Raw genomic sequence first — 18406 nt, forward strand, 5'->3', positions numbered from 1 at the left:
CCATGATTTTTACATAGCCAATCATGTAACCCCGTGATTTGTAAAAAGCCAATCATGTAACCCCGTGATTTTACATAGCCAATCATGTAACCCCGTGATTTGTACATAGCCAATCATGTAACCCCGTGATTTGTAAATAGCTAATCATGTAACCCCGTGATTTGTACATAGCCAATCATGTAACCCCGTGATTTGTAAATAGCCAATCATGTAACCCCGTGATTTTACATAGCCAATCATGTAACCCCGTGATTTGTACATAGCCAATCATGTAACCCCGTGATTTGTAAATAGCTAATCATGTAACCCCGTGATTTGTACATAGCCAATCATGTAACCCCGTGATTTGTAAATAGCCAATCATGTAAAGCCGTGATTTGAACGTAGCCAATCATGTAACCCCGTGATTTGTAAATAGCCAATCATGTAACCCCGTGATTTATAAATAGCCAATCATGTAACCCCGTGATTTTTAAATAGCCAATCATGTAACCCCGTAATTTGTACATAGCCAATCATGTAACACCGTGATTTGTAAATAGCCAATCATGTAACCCCATGATTTTTACATAGCCAATCATGTAACCCCGTGATTTGTTAATAGCCAATCATGTAACCCCGTGATTTTTACATAGCCAATCATGTAACCCCGTGATTTGTGCATAGCCAATCATGTAACCCCGTGATTTGTAAATGGCTAATCATGTAACCCCGTGATTTGTAAATAGCCAATCATGTAACCCCGTGATTTGTAAATAGCCAATCATGTAACCCCTTTATTTTTACATAGCCAATCATGTAACCCCGTGATTTTTACATAGCCAATCATGTAACCCCGTGATTTGTACATAGCCAATCATGTAACCCCGTGATTTGTAAATAGCTAATCATGTAACCCCTTGATTTGTACATAGCCAATCATGTAACCCCGTGATTTGTAAATAGCCAATCATGTAGCCCCGTGATTTGTAAATAGCCAATCATGTAACCCCGTGATTTGTAAATAGCTAATCATGTAACCCCGTGATTTGTAAATAGCCAATCATGTAACCCCGGGATTTGTAAATAGCCAATCATGTAACCCGTGATTTGTAAATAGCCAATCATGTAACCCCGTGATTTTTAATTAGCCAATCATGTAACCCCATGATTTGTACATAGCCAATCATGTAACCCCGTGATTTGTAAATAGCCAATCATGTAACCCCGTGATTTGTAAATAGCTAATCATGTAACTCCGTGATTTTTAAATAGCCAATCATGTAACCCCGTGATTTGTAAATAGCCAATCATGTAACCCCATGATTTGTAAATAGCCAATCATGTAACCCCATGATTTGTACATAGCCGATCATGTAACCCCGTGATTTGTAAATAGCCAATCATGTAACCCCGTGATTTGTACATAGCCAATCATGTAACCCCGTGATTTGTAAATAGCTAATCATGTAACCCCGTGATTTGTACATAGCAAATCATTTAACCCCGTGATTTGTAAATAGCCAATCATGTAACCCCGTGATTTTAACGTAGCCAATCATGTAACCCCGTGATTTGTAAATAGCCAATCATGTAACCCCTTGATTTGTAAATAGCCAATCATGTAACCCCGTGATTTGTAAGTAGCCAATCATGTAACCCCGTGATTTGTAAATAGCCAATCATGTAACCCCGTGATTTTTAAATGGCCAATCATGTAACCCCGTAATTTGTACATAGCAAATCATGTAACACCGTGATTTGTAAATAGCCAGTCATGTAACCCTTTGATTTGTAAATAGCCAATCATGTAACCCCGTGATTTGTAAATAGCCAATCATGTAACCCGTGATTTGTAAATAGCCAATCATGTAACCCCGTGATTTTTAAATAGCCAATCATGTAACCACGTGATTTGTACATAGCCAATCATGTAACCCCCGTTTTGTAAATAGCCAATCATGTAACCCCGTGATTTGTAAATAGCCAATCATGTAACCCGTGATTTGTAAATAGCCAATCATGTAACCCCGTGATTTGTAAATAGCCAGTCATGTAACCCTGTGATTTGTAAATAGCCAATCATGTAACCCTGTGATTTGTAAATAGCCAATCATGTAACCCCGTGATTTTTAAATAGCCAATCATGTAACCCCGTGATTTGTAAATAGCCAATCATGTAACCCCGTGATTTGAACGTAGCCAATCATGTAACCCCGTGATTTGTAAATAGCCAATCATGTAACCCCTTGATTTGTAAATAGCCAATCATGTAACCCCGTGATTTGTAAATAGCCAATCATGTAACCCCATGATTTTTACATAGCCAATCATGTAACCCCGTGATCTGTAAATAGCCAATCATGTAACCCCGTGATTTTTACATAGCCAATCATGTAACCCCGTGATTTGTACATAGCCAGTCATGTAACCCCGTGATTTGTAAATATCTAATCATGTAACCCCGTGATTTGTACATAGCCAATCATGTAACCCCGTGATTTGTAAATAGCCAATCATGTAACCCCGTGATTTTACATAGCCAATCATGTAACACCGTGATTTGTAAATAGCCAATCATGTAACCCCGTGATTTGTAAATAGCCAATCATGTAACCCCATGATTTTTACATAGCCAATCATGTAACCCCGTGATTTGTAAATAGCCAATCATGTAACCCCGTGATTTGTGCATAGCCAATCATGTAACCTTGTGATTTGTAAATAGCTAATCATGTAACCCCGTGATTTGTAAATAGCCAATAATGTAACCCCGTGATTTGTAAATAGCCAATCATGTAACCCCATTATTTTTACATAGCCAATCATGTAACCCCGTGATTTGTAAATAGCCAATCATGTAACCCCGTGATTTTTACATAGCCAATCATGTAACCCTGTGATTTGTACATAGCCAATCATGTAACCCATTATTGTAAATAGCCAATCATGTAACCCTGTGATTTGTAAATAGCCAATCATGTAACCCCGTGATTTGTAAATAGCCAATCATGTTACCCCGTGATTTGTAAATAGCCAATCATGTAACCCCGTGATTTGTAAATAGCCAATCATGTAACCCCGTGATTTGTAAATAGCTAATCATGTAACCCCGTGATTTGTAAATAGCCAATCATGTAACCCCGGGATTTGTAAATAGCCAATCATGTAACCCCGTGATTTGTAAATAGCCAATCATGTAACCCCGTGCTTTGTAAATAGCCAATCATGTAACCCCGTGATTTGTAAATAGCCAATCATGTAACCCCGTGATTTTTAAATAGCCAATCATGTAACCCCGTGATTTGTAAATAGCCAGTCATGTAACCCGTGATTTTTAAATAGCCAATCATGTAACCCCGTGATTTGAAAATAGCCAATCATGTAACCCCATGATTTTTACATAGGCAATCATGTAACCCCGTGATTTGTAAATAGCCAGTCATGTAACCCGTGATTTTTAAATAGCCAATCATGTAACCCCGTGATTTGAAAATAGCCAATCATGTAACCCCATGATTTTTACATAGCCAATCATGTAACCCCGTGATTTGTAAATAGCTAATCATGTAACCCCGTGATTTGTACATAGCCAATCATTTAACCCCGTGATTTGTAAATAGCCAATCATGTAACCCCGTGATTTGAACGTAGCCAATCATGTAACCCCGTGATTTGTAAATAGCCAATCATGTAACCCCGTGATTTGAACGTAGCCAATCATGTAACCCCGTGATTTGTAAATAGCCAGTCATGTAACCCCGTGATTTTTAAATAGCCAATCATGTAACCCCGTGATTTGTAAATAGCCAATCATGTAACCCCGTGAATTGTAAATAGCCAATCATGTAACCCCGTGATTTGTAAATAGCTAATCATGTAACCCTGTGATTTGTACATAGCCAATCATGTAACCCCGTGATTTGTAAATAGCCAATCATGTAACCCCGTGATTTTACATAGCCAATCATGTAACCCCATGATTTGTCCATAGCCAATCATGTAACCCCGTGATTTGTAAATAGCTAATCATGTAACCCCGTGATTTGTAAATAGCCAATCATGTAACCCCGTGATTTGTAAATAGCCAATCATGTAACCCCGTGATTTTTAAATAGCCAATCATGTAACCCCATAATTTGTACATAGCCAATCATGTAACACCGTGATTTGTAAATAGCCAATCATGTAACCCCACGATTTTTACATAGCCAATCATGTAACCCCGTGATTTGTAAATAGCCAATCATGTAACCCCGTGATTTTTACATAGCCAATCATGTAACCCCGTGATTTGTGCATAGCCAATCATGTAACCCCGTGATTTGTAAATAGCCAATCATGTAACCCCGTGATTTGTAAATAGCCAATCATGTAACCCCATTATTTTTACATAGCCAATCATGTAACCCCGTGATTTGTAAATAGCCAATCATGTAACCCCGTGATTTTTACATAGCCAATCATGTAACCCCGTGATTTGTACATAGCCAATCATGTAACCCCGTGATTTGTAAATAGCCAATCATGTAACCCCGTGATTTTTACATAGCCAATCATGTAACCCCGTGATTTGTAAATAGCCAATCATGTATCCCCGTGATTTGTAAATAGCTAATCATGTAACCCCGTGATTTGTAAATAGCCAATCATGTAACCCCCGGATTTGTAAATAGCCAATCATGTAACCCCGTGATTTGTAAATTGCCAATCATGTAACCCCGTGATTTTTAAATAGCCAATCATGTAACCCCTTAATTTGTACATAGCCAATCATGTAACACCGTGATTTGTAAATAGCCAATCATGTAACCCCGTGATTTGAACGTAGCCAATCATGTAACCCCGTGATTTGTAAATAGCCAATCATGTAACACCGTGATTTGTAAATAGCCAATCATGTAACCCCGTGATTTGTAAATAGCCAATCATGTAACCCCATGATTTTTACATAGCCAATCATGTAACCCCGTGATTTGTAAATAGCCAATCATGTAACCCCGTGATTTTTACATAGCCAATCATGTAACCCCGTGATTTGTGCATAGCCAATCATGTAACCCCGTGCTTTGTAAATAGCCGATCATGTAACCCCGTGATTTGTAAATAGCCAATCATGTAACCCCGTGATTTTTAAATAGCCAATCATGTAACCCCGTGATTTGTAAATAGCCAGTCATGTAACCCGTGATTTTTAAATAGCCAATCATGTAACCCCGTGATTTGAAAATAGCCAATCATGTAACCCCATGATTTTTACATAGGCAATCATGTAACCCCGTGATTTGTAAATAGCCATTCATGTAACCCCGTGATTTTTACATAGCCAATCATGTAACCCCGTGATTTGTAAATAGCTAATCATGTAACCCCGTGATTTGTACATAGCCAATCATTTAACCCCGTGATTTGTAAATAGCCAATCATGTAACCCCGTGATTTGAACGTAGCCAATCATGTAACCCCGTGATTTGTAAATAGCCAATCATGTAACCCCGTGATTTGAACGTAGCCAATCATGTAACCCCGTGATTTGTAAATAGCCAGTCATGTAACCCCGTGATTTTTAAATAGCCAATCATGTAACCCCGTGATTTGTAAATAGCCAATCATGTAACCCCGTGAATTGTAAATAGCCAATCATGTAACCCCGTGATTTGTAAATAGCTAATCATGTAACCCTGTGATTTGTACATAGCCAATCATGTAACCCCGTGATTTGTAAATAGCCAATCATGTAACCCCGTGATTTTACATAGCCAATCATGTAACCCCATGATTTGTCCATAGCCAATCATGTAACCCCGTGATTTGTAAATAGCTAATCATGTAACCCCGTGATTTGTAAATAGCCAATCATGTAACCCCGTGATTTGTAAATAGCCAATCATGTAACCCCGTGATTTTTAAATAGCCAATCATGTAACCCCATAATTTGTACATAGCCAATCATGTAACACCGTGATTTGTAAATAGCCAATCATGTAACCCCACGATTTTTACATAGCCAATCATGTAACCCCGTGATTTGTAAATAGCCAATCATGTAACCCCGTGATTTTTACATAGCCAATCATGTAACCCCGTGATTTGTGCATAGCCAATCATGTAACCCCGTGATTTGTAAATAGCCAATCATGTAACCCCGTGATTTGTAAATAGCCAATCATGTAACCCCATTATTTTTACATAGCCAATCATGTAACCCCGTGATTTGTAAATAGCCAATCATGTAACCCCGTGATTTTTACATAGCCAATCATGTAACCCCGTGATTTGTACATAGCCAATCATGTAACCCCGTGATTTGTAAATAGCCAATCATGTAACCCCGTGATTTTTACATAGCCAATCATGTAACCCCGTGATTTGTAAATAGCCAATCATGTATCCCCGTGATTTGTAAATAGCTAATCATGTAACCCCGTGATTTGTAAATAGCCAATCATGTAACCCCCGGATTTGTAAATAGCCAATCATGTAACCCCGTGATTTGTAAATTGCCAATCATGTAACCCCGTGATTTTTAAATAGCCAATCATGTAACCCCTTAATTTGTACATAGCCAATCATGTAACACCGTGATTTGTAAATAGCCAATCATGTAACCCCGTGATTTGAACGTAGCCAATCATGTAACCCCGTGATTTGTAAATAGCCAATCATGTAACACCGTGATTTGTAAATAGCCAATCATGTAACCCCGTGATTTGTAAATAGCCAATCATGTAACCCCATGATTTTTACATAGCCAATCATGTAACCCCGTGATTTGTAAATAGCCAATCATGTAACCCCGTGATTTTTACATAGCCAATCATGTAACCCCGTGATTTGTGCATAGACAAATCATGTAACCCCGTGATTTGTAAATAGCTAATCATGTAACCCCGTGATTTGTAAATAGCCAATCATGTAACCCCGTGATTTGTAAATAGCCAATCATGTAACCCCATTATTTTTACATAGCCAATCATGTAACCCCGTGATTTGTAAATAGCCAATCATGTAACCCCGTGATTTTTACATAGCCAATCATGTAACCCCGTGATTTGTACATAGCCAGTCATGTAACCCATTATTGTAAATAGCCAATCATGTAACCCTGTGATTTGTAAATAGCCAATCATGTAACCCCGTGATTTGTAAATAGCCAATCATGTAACCCCGTGATTTGTAAATAGCTAATCATGTAACCCCGTGATTTGTAAATAGCCAATCATGTAACCCCGGGATTTGTAAATAGCCAATCATGTAACCCCGTGATTTGTAAATAGCCAATCATGTAACCCCGTGCTTTGTAAATAGCCGATCATGTAACCCCGTGATTTGTAAATAGCCAATCATGTAACCCCGTGATTTTTAAATAGCCAATCATGTAACCCCGTGATTTGTAAATAGCCAATCATTTAACCCGTGATTTTTAAATAGCCAATCATGTAACCCCGTGATTTGAAAATAGCCAATCATGTAACCCCATGATTTTTACATAGCCAATCATGTAACCCCGTGATTTGTAAATAGCCATTCATGTAACCCCGTGATTTGTAAATAGCTAATCATGTAACCCCGTGATTTGTACATAGCCAATCATTTAACCCCGTGATTTGTAAATAGCCAATCATGTAACCCCGTGATTTGAACGTAGCCAATCATGTAACCCCGTGATTTGTAAATAGCCAATCATGTAACCCCGTGATTTTTAAATAGCCAATCATGTAACCCCGTGATTTGTAAATAGCCAATCATGTAACCCCGTGAATTGTAAATAGCCAATCATGTAACCCCGTGATTTTTAAATAGCCAATCATGTAACCCCGTAATTTGTACATAGCCAATCATGTAACACCGTGATTTGTAAATAGCCAGTCATGTAACCCTTTGATTTGTAAATAGCCAATCATGTAACCCCCGGATTTGTAAATAGCCAATCATGTAACCCCATGATTTGTAAATAGCCAGTCATGTAACCCTGTGATTTGTAAATAGCCAATCATGTAACCCGTGATTTGTAATTAGCCAATCATGTAACCCCGTGATTTTTAAATAGCCAATCATGTAACCCCTTGATTTGTAAATAGCCAATCATGTAACCCCGTGATTTGTACATAGCCAATCATGTAACCCCGTGATTTGTAAATAGTCAATCATGTAACCCCGTGATTTGTAAATAGCCAATCATGTAACCCCGTGATTTGTACATAGCCAATCATGTAATCCCGTGATTTGTAAATAGCCTATCATGTAACCCCATGATTTGAACGTAGCCAATCATGTAACCCCGTGATTTGTAAATAGTCAATCATGTAACCCCGTGATTTGTAAATAGCCAGTCATGTAACCCTGTGATTTGTAAATAGCCAATCATGTAACCCTGTGATTTGTAAATAGCCAATCATGTAACCCGTGATTTGTAAATAGCCAATCATGTAACCCTTTTATTTTTAAATAGCCAATCATGTAACCCCGTGATTTGTAAATAGCCAATCATGTAACCCCGTGATTTGTACATAGCCAATCATGTAACCCCGTGATTTGTACATAGCCAATCATGTAATCCTGTGATTTGTAAATAGCCTATCATGTAACCCCGTGATTTGAACGTAGCCAATCATGTAACCCCGTGATTTGTAAATAGCCAATCATGTAACCCCGTGATTTTTAAATAGCCAATCATGTAACCCCGTGATTATTAAATAGCCAATCATGTAACCCCGTAATTTGTACATAGCCAATCATGTAACACCGTGATTTGTAAATAGCCAATCATGTAACCCCGTGATTTTTACATAGCCAATCATGTAACCCGTGATTTGTAAATAGCTAATCATGTAACCACGTGATTTGTACATAGCCAATCATGTAACCCCCGGATTTGTAAATAGCCAATCATGTAACCCCATGATTTGTAAATAGCCAGTCATGTAACCCTGTGATTTGTAAATAGCCAATCATGTAACCCTGTGATTTGTAAATAGCCAATCATGTAACCCGTGATTTGTAAATAGCCAATCATGTAACCCCGTGATTTTTAAATAGCCAATCATGTAACCCCGTGATTTGTAAATAGCCAATCATGTAACCCCGTGATTTGTACATAGCCAATCATGTAACCCCGTGATTTGTAAATAGCCAATCATGTAACCCCGTGATTTGAACGTAGCCAATCATGTAACCCCGTGATTTGTATATAGCCAATCAAGTAACCCAGTGATTTGTAAGTAGCCAATCATGTAACCCCGTGATTTGTAAATAGCCAATCATGTAACCCCATGATTTTTACATAGCCAATCATGTAACCCCGTGATTTGTAAATAGCCAATCATGTAACCCCGTGATTTTACATAGCCAATCATGTAACCCCGTGATTTGTACATAGCCAATCATGTAACCCCGTGATTTGTAAATAGCTAATCATGTAACCCCGTGATTTGTACATAGCCAATCATGTAACCCCGTGATTTGTAAATAGCCAATCATGTAACCCCGTGATTTTACATAGCCAATCATGTAACCCCGTGATTTGTACATAGCCAATCATGTAACCCCGTGATTTGTAAATAGCTAATCATGTAACCCCGTGATTTGTACATAGCCAATCATGTAACCCCGTGATTTGTAAATAGCCAATCATGTAAAGCCGTGATTTGAACGTAGCCAATCATGTAACCCCGTGATTTTTAAATAGCCAATCATGTAACGCCGTGATTTGTAAATAGCCAATCATGTAACCTCGTGATTTTTAAATAGCCAATCATGTAACCCCGTAATTTGTACATAGCCAATCATGTAACACCGTGATTTGTAAATAGCCAATCATGTAACCCCGTGATTTTTACATAGCCAATCATGTAACCCCGTGATTTGTACATAGCCAATCATGTAACCCCATGATTTGTAAATAGCTAATCATGTAACCCCGTGATTTGTACATAGCCAATCATGTAACCCCGTGATTTGTAAATAGCCAATCATGTAACCCCGTGATTTTACATCGCCAATCATGTAACCCCGTGATTTGTACATAGCCAATCATGTAACCCCGTGATTTGTAAATAGCTAATCATGTAACCCCGTGATTTGTACATAGCCAATCATGTAACCCCGTGATTTGTAAATAGCCAATCATGTAAAGCCGTGATTTGAACGTAGCCAATCATGTAACCCCGTGATTTTTAAATAGCCAATCATGTAACCCCGTGATTTGTAAATAGCCAATCATGTAACTCCGTGATTTTTAAATAGCCAATCATGTAACCCCGTAATTTGTACATAGCCAATCATGTAACCCGTGATTTGTAAATAGCCAATCATGTAACCCCATGATTTTTACATAGCCAATCATGTAACCCCGTGATTTGTAAATAGCCAATCATGTAACCCCGTGATTTTTACATAGCCAATCATGTAACCCCGTGATTTGTGCATAGCCAATCATGTAACCCCGTGATTTGTAAATGGCTAATCATGTAACCCCGTGATTTGTAAATAGCCAATCATGTAACCCCGTGATTTGTAAATAGCCAATCATGTAACCCCATTATTTTTACATAGCCAATCATGTAACCCCGTGATTTGTAAATAGCCAATCATGTAACCCCGTGATTTTTACATAGCCAATCATGTAACCCCGTGATTTGTACATAGCCAATCATGTAACCCCATTATTTTTACATAGCCAATCATGTAACCCCGTGATTTGTAAATAGCCAATCATGTAACCCCGTGATTTTTACATAGCCAATCATGTAACCCCGTGATTTGTACATATCCAATCATGTAACCCCGTGATTTGTAAATAGCTAATCATGTAACCCCGTGATTTTTAAATAGCCAGTCATGTAACCCTGTGATTTGTAAATAGCCAATCATGTAACCCTGTGATTTGTAAATAGCCAATCATGTAACCCGTGATTTGTAAATAGCCAATCATGTAACCCCGTGATTTGTACATAGCCAATCATGTAACCCCGTGATTTGTAAATAGCCAATCATGTAACCCCGTGATTTGTACATAGCCAATCATGTAACCCCGTGATTTGTAAATAGCCAATCATGTAACCCCGTGATTTGAACGTAGCCAATCATGTAACCCCGTGATTTGTAAATAGCCAATCATGTAACCCCGTGATTTGTAAGTAGCCAATCATGTAACCCCGTGATTTGTAAATAGCCAATCATGTAACCCCATGATTTTTACATAGCCAATCATGTAACCCCGTGATTTGTAAATAGCCAATCATGTAACCCCGTGATTTGTATATAGCCAATCATGTAACCCCGTGATTTTTAAATAGCCAATCATGTAACCACGTGATTTCTACATAGCCAATCATGTAACCCCCTGATTTGTAAATAGCCAATCATGTAACCCTTGATTTATAAATAGCCAATGATGTAACCCCGTGATTTTACATAGCCAATCATGTAACCCCGTGATTTGTACATAGCCAATCATGTAACCCCGTGATTTGTAAATAGCTAATCATGTAACCCCGTGATTTGTACATAGCCAATCATGTAACCCCGTGATTTGTAAATAGCCAATCATGTAACCCCGTGATTTTACATAGCCAATCATGTAACCCCGTGATTTGTACATAGCCAATCATGTAACCCCGTGATTTGTAAATAGCTAATCATGTAACCCCGTGATTTGTACATAGCCAATCATGTAACCCCGTGATTTGTAAATAGCCAATCATGTAAAGCCGTAATTTGAACGTAGCCAATCATGTAACCCCGTGATTTGTAAATAGCCAATCATGTAACCCCGTGATTTATAAATAGCCAATCATGTAACCCCGTGATTTTTAAATAGCCAATCATGTAACCCCGTAATTTGTACATAGCCAATCATGTAACACCGTGATTTGTAAATAGCCAATCATGTAACCCCATGATTTTTACATAGCCAATCATGTAACCCCGTGATTTGTTAATAGCCAATCATGTAACCCCGTGATTTTTACATAGCCAATCATGTAACCCCGTGATTTGTGCATAGCCAATCATGTAACCCCGTGATTTGTAAATGGCTAATCATGTAACCCCGTGATTTGTAAATAGCCAATCATGTAACCCCGTGATTTGTAAATAGCCAATCATGTAACCCCATTATTTTTACATAGCCAATCATGTAACCCCGTGATTTGTAAATAGCCAATCATGTAACCCCGTGATTTGTAAATAGCCAATCATGTAACCCCGTGATTTGTAAATAGCCAATCATGTAACCCCGTGATTTGTAAATAGCCAATCATGTAACCCCGTGATTTGTACATAGCCAATCATGTAACCCCGTGATTTTTAAATAGCCAATCATGTAACCCCGTGATTTGTACATAGCCAATCATGTAACCCCGTGATTTGTAAATAGCTAATCATGTAACCCCGTGATTTGTACATAGCCAATCATGTAACCCCGTGATTTGTAAATAGCCAATCATGTAACCCCGTGATTTGTAAATAGCCAATCATGTAACCCCGTGATTTGTAAATAGCTAATCATGTAACCCCGTGATTTGTAAATAGCCAATCATGTAACCCCGGGATTTGTAAATAGCCAATCATGTAACCCGTGATTTGTAAATAGCCAATCATGTAACCTCGTGATTTTTAAATAGCCAATCATGTAACCCCATGATTTGTACATAGCCAATCATGTAACCCCGTGATTTGTAAATAGCCAATCGTGTAACCCCGTGATTTGAACGTAGCCAATCATGTAACCCCGTGATTTGTAAATAGCTAATCATGTAACTCCGTGATTTTTAAATAACCAATCATGTAACCCCGTGATTTGTAAATAGCCAATCATGTAACCCCATGATTTGTAAATAGCCAATCATGTAACCCCATGATTTTTACATAGCCAATCATGTAACCCCGTGATTTGTAAATAGCCAATCATGTAACCCCGTGATTTGTACATAGCCAATCATGTAACCCCGTGATTTGTAAATAGCTAATCATGTAACCCCGTGATTTGTACATAGCAAATCATTTAACCCCGTGATTTGTAAATAGCCAATCATGTAACCCCGTGATTTTAACGTAGCCAATCATGTAACCCCGTGATTTGTAAATAGCCAATCATGTAACCCCTTGATTTGTAAATAGCCAATCATGTAACCCCGTGATTTGTAAATAGCCAATCATGTAACCCCGTGATTTGTAAATAGCCAATCATGTAACCCCGTGATTTTTAAATAGCCAATCATGTAACCCCGTAATTTGTACATAGCCAATCATGTAACACCGTGATTTGTAAATAGCCAGTCATGTAACCCTTTGATTTGTAAATAGCCAATCATGTAACCCCGTGATTTGTAAATAGCCAATCATGTAACCCGTGATTTGTAAATAGCCAATCATGTAACCCCGTGATTTGTAAATAGCCAATCATGTAACCCCGTGATTTTTAAATAGCCAATCATGTAACCACGTGATTTGTACATAGCCAATGATGTAACCCCCGGATTTGTAAATAGCCAATCATGTAACCCCGTGATTTGTAAATAGCCAATCATGTAACCCGTGATTTGTAAATAGCCAATCATGTAACTCCGTGATTTGTAAATAGCCAGCCATGTAACGCTGTGATTTCTAAATAGCCAATCATGTAACCCCGTGATTTTTAAATAGCCAATCATGTAACACCGTGATTTGTAAATAGCCAATCATGTAACCCCGTGATTTGAACGTAGCCAATCATGTAACCCCGTGATTTGTAAATAGCCAATCATGTAACCCCTTGATTTGTAAATAGCCAATCATGTAACCCCGTGATTTGTAAATAGCCAATCATGTAACCCCATGATTTTTACATAGCCAATCATGTAACCCCGTGATCTGTAAATAGCCAATCATGTAACCCCGTGATTTTTACATAGCCAATCATGTAACCCCGTGATTTGTACATAGCCAATCATGTAACCCCGTGATTTGTAAATATCTAATCATGTAACCCCGTGATTTGTACATAGCCAATCATGTAACCCCGTGATTTGTAAATAGCCAATCATGTAACCCCGTGATTTTTAAATAGCCAATCATGTAACCCCGTGATTTGTAAATAGCCAATCATGTAACCCCGTGATTTGAACGTAGCCAATCATGTAACCCCGTGATTTGTTAATAGCCAATCATGTAACACCGTGATTTGTAAATAGCCAATCATGTAACCCCGTGATTTGTAAATAGCCGATCATGTAACCCCATGATTTTTACATAGCCAATCATGTAACCCCGTGATTTGTAAATAGCCAATCATGTAACCCCGTGATTTTTACATAGCCAATCATGTAACCCCGTGATTTGTGCATAGCCAATCATGTAACCCCGTGATTTGTAAATAGCTAATAATGTAACCCCGTGTTTTGTAAATAGCCAATAATGTAACCCCGTGATTTGTAAATAGCCAATCATGTAACCCCATTATTTTTACATAGCCAATTATGTAACCCCGTGATTTGTAAATAGCCAATCATGTAACCCCGTGATTTTTACATAGCCAATCATGTAACCCCGTGATTTGTACATAGCCAATCATGTAACCCATTATTGTAAATAGCCAATCATGTAACCCTGTGATTTGTAAATAGCCAATCATGTAACCCCGTGATTTGTAAATAGCCAATCATGTTACCACGTGATTTGTAAATAGCCAATCATGTAACCCCGTGATTTGTAAATAGCCAATCATGTAACCCCGTGATTTGTAAATAGCTAATCATGTAACCCCGTGATTTGTAAATAGCCAATCATGTAACCCCGGGATTTGTAAATAGCCAATCATGTAACGCCGTGATTTGTAAATAGCCAATCATGTAACCCCGTGCTTTGTAAATAGCCAATCATGTAACCCCGTGATTTTTAAATAGCCAATCATGTAACCCCGTGATTTGTAAATAGCCAGTCATGTAACCCGTGATTTTTAAATAGCCAATCATGTAACCCCGTGATTTGAAAATAGCCAATCATGTAACCCCATGATTTTTACATAGGCAATCATGTAACCCCGTGATTTGTAAATAGCCATTCATGTAACCCCGTGATTTTTACATAGCCAATCATGTAACCCCGTGATTTGTAAATAGCTAATCATGTAACCCCGTGATTTGTACATAGCCAATCATTTAACCCCGTGATTTGTAAATAGCCAATCATGTAACCCCGTGATTTGAATGTAGCCAATCATGTAACCCCGTGATTTGTAAATAGCCAATCATGTAACCCCGTGATTTTTAAATAGCCAATCATGTAACCCCGTGATTTGTAAATAGCCAATCATGTAACCCCGTGAATTGTAAATAGCCAATCATGTAACCCCGTGATTTGTAAATAGCTAATCATGTAACCCCGTGATTTGTACATAGCCAATCATGTAACCCCGTGATTTGTAAATAGCCAATCATGTAACCCCGTGATTTTACATAGCCAATTATGTAACCCCGTGATTTGTACATAGCCAATCATGTAACCCCGTGATTTGTAAATAGCTAATCATGTAACCCCGTGATTTGTACATAGCCAATCATGTAACTCCGTGATTTGTAAATAGCCAATCATTTAAAGCCGTGATTTGAACGTAGCCAATCATGTAACCCCGTGATTTGTAAATAGCCAATCATGTAACCCCGTGATTTGTAAATAGCCAATCATGTAAAGCCGTGATTTGAACGTAGCCAATCATGTAACCCCGTGATTTGTAAATAGCCAATCATGTAACCCCGTGATTTGTAAATAGCCAATCATGTAACCCCGTGATTTTTAAATAGCCAATCATGTAACCCCGTAATTTGTACATAGCCAATCATGTAACCCCGTAATTTTTACATAGCCAATCATGTAACCCCGTGATTTGTGCATAGCCAATCATGTAACCCCGTGATTTGTAAATGGCTAATCATGTAACCCCGTGATTTGTAAATAGCCAATCATGTAACCCCGTGATTTGTAAATAGCCAATCATGTAACCCCATTATTTTTACATAGCCAATCATGTAACCCCGTGATTTGTAAATAGCCAATCATGTAACCCCGTGATTTTTACATAGCCAATCATGTAACCCCGTGATTTGTACATAGCCAATCATGTAACCCCGTGATTTGTAAATAGCCAATCATGTAACCCCGTGATTTGTAAATAGCCTATCATGTAACCCCGTGATTTGTAAATAGCTAATCATGTAACCCCGTGATTTGTAAATAGCTAATCATGTAACCCCTTGATTTGTAAATAGCCAATCATGTAACCCCCGGATTTGTAAATAGCCAATCATGTAACCCCGTGATTTGTAAATTGCCAATCATGTAACCCCGTGATTTTTAAATAGCCAATCATGTAACCCCGTGATTTTTACATAGCCAATCATGTAACCCCGTGATTTGTGCATAGTCAATCATGTAACCCCGTGATTTGTAAATAGCCAATCATGTAACACCGTGATTTGTAAATAGCCAATCATGTAACCCCGTGATTTGTAAATAGCTAATCATGTAACCCCGTGATTTGTAAATAGCTAATCATGTAACCCCGTGATTTGTAAATAGCCAATCATGTAACCCCCGGATTTGTAAATAGCCAATCATGTAACCCCGTGATTTGTAAATTGCCAATCATGTAACCCCGTGATTTGTAAATAGCCAATCATGTAACCCCATGATTTTTACATAGCCAATCATGTAACCCCGTGATTTGTGCATAGCCAATCATGTAACCCCGTGATTTGTAAATAGCCAATCATGTAACACCGTGATTTGTAAATAGCCAATCATGTAACCCCGTGATTTGTAAATAGCCAATCATGTAACCCCATGATTTTTACATAGCCAATCATGTAACCCCGTGATTTGTAAATAGCCAATCATGTAACCCCGTGATTTTTACATAGCCAATCATGTAACCCCGTGATTTGTGCATAGCCAATCATGTAACCCCGTGATTTGTAAATAGCTAATCATGTAACCCCGTGATTTGTAAATAGCCAATCATGTAACCCCGTGATTTGTAAATAGCCAATCATGTAACCCCATTATTTTTACATAGCCAATCATGTAACCCCGTGATTTGTAAATAGTCAATCATGTAACCCCGTGATTTGTACATAGCCAGTCATGTAACCCATTATTGTAAATAGCCAATCATGTAACCCTGTGATTTGTAAATAGCCAATCATGTAACCCCGTGATTTGTAAATAGCCAATCATGTTACCCCGTGATTTGTAAATAGCCAATCATGTAACCCCGTGATTTGTAAATAGCCAATCATGTAACCCCGTGATTTGTAAATAGCTAATCATGTAACCCCGTGATTTGTAAATAGCCAATCATGTAACCCCGGGATTTGTAAATAGCCAATCATGTAACCCCGTGATTTGTAAATAGCCAATCATGTAACCCCGTGATTTTTAAATAGCCAATCATGTAACCCCGTGATTTGTAAATAGCCAATCATGTAACCCCGTGAATTGTAAATAGCCAATCATGTAACCCCGTGATTTGTAAATAGCTAATCATGTAACCCCGTGATTTGTACATAGCCAATCATGTAACCCCGTGATTTGTAAATAGCCAATCATGTAACCCCGTGATTTTACATAGCCAATTATGTAACCCCGTGATTTGTACATAGCCAATCATGTAACCCCGTGATTTGTAAATAGCTAATCATGTAACCCCGTGATTTGTACATAGCCAATCATGTAACTCCGTGATTTGTAAATAGCCAATCATTTAAAGCCGTGATTTGAACGTAGCCAATCATGTAACCCCGTGATTTGTAAATAGCCAATCATGTAACCCCGTGATTTGTAAATAGCCAATCATGTAAAGCCGTGATTTGAACGTAGCCAATCATGTAACCCCGTGATTTGTAAATAGCCAATCATGTAACCCCGTGATTTGTAAATAGCCAATCATGTAACCCCGTGATTTTTAAATAGCCAATCATGTAACCCCGTAATTTGTACATAGCCAATCATGTAACCCCGTAATTTTTACATAGCCAATCATGTAACCCCGTGATTTGTGCATAGCCAATCATGTAACCCCGTGATTTGTAAATGGCTAATCATGTAACCCCGTGATTTGTAAATAGCCAATCATGTAACCCCGTGATTTGTAAATAGCCAATCATGTAACCCCATTATTTTTACATAGCCAATCATGTAACCCCGTGATTTGTAAATAGCCAATCATGTAACCCCGTGATTTTTACATAGCCAATCATGTAACCCCGTGATTTGTACATAGCCAATCATGTAACCCCGTGATTTGTAAATAGCCAATCATGTAACCCCGTGATTTGTAAATAGCCTATCATGTAACCCCGTGATTTGTAAATAGCTAATCATGTAACCCCGTGATTTGTAAATAGCTAATCATGTAACCCCTTGATTTGTAAATAGCCAATCATGTAAC

Source organism: Leptodactylus fuscus, chromosome 10, assembly GCF_031893055.1.
Source record: "Leptodactylus fuscus isolate aLepFus1 chromosome 10, aLepFus1.hap2, whole genome shotgun sequence".
In the NCBI taxonomy this organism is placed as follows: domain Eukaryota; kingdom Metazoa; phylum Chordata; class Amphibia; order Anura; family Leptodactylidae; genus Leptodactylus; species Leptodactylus fuscus.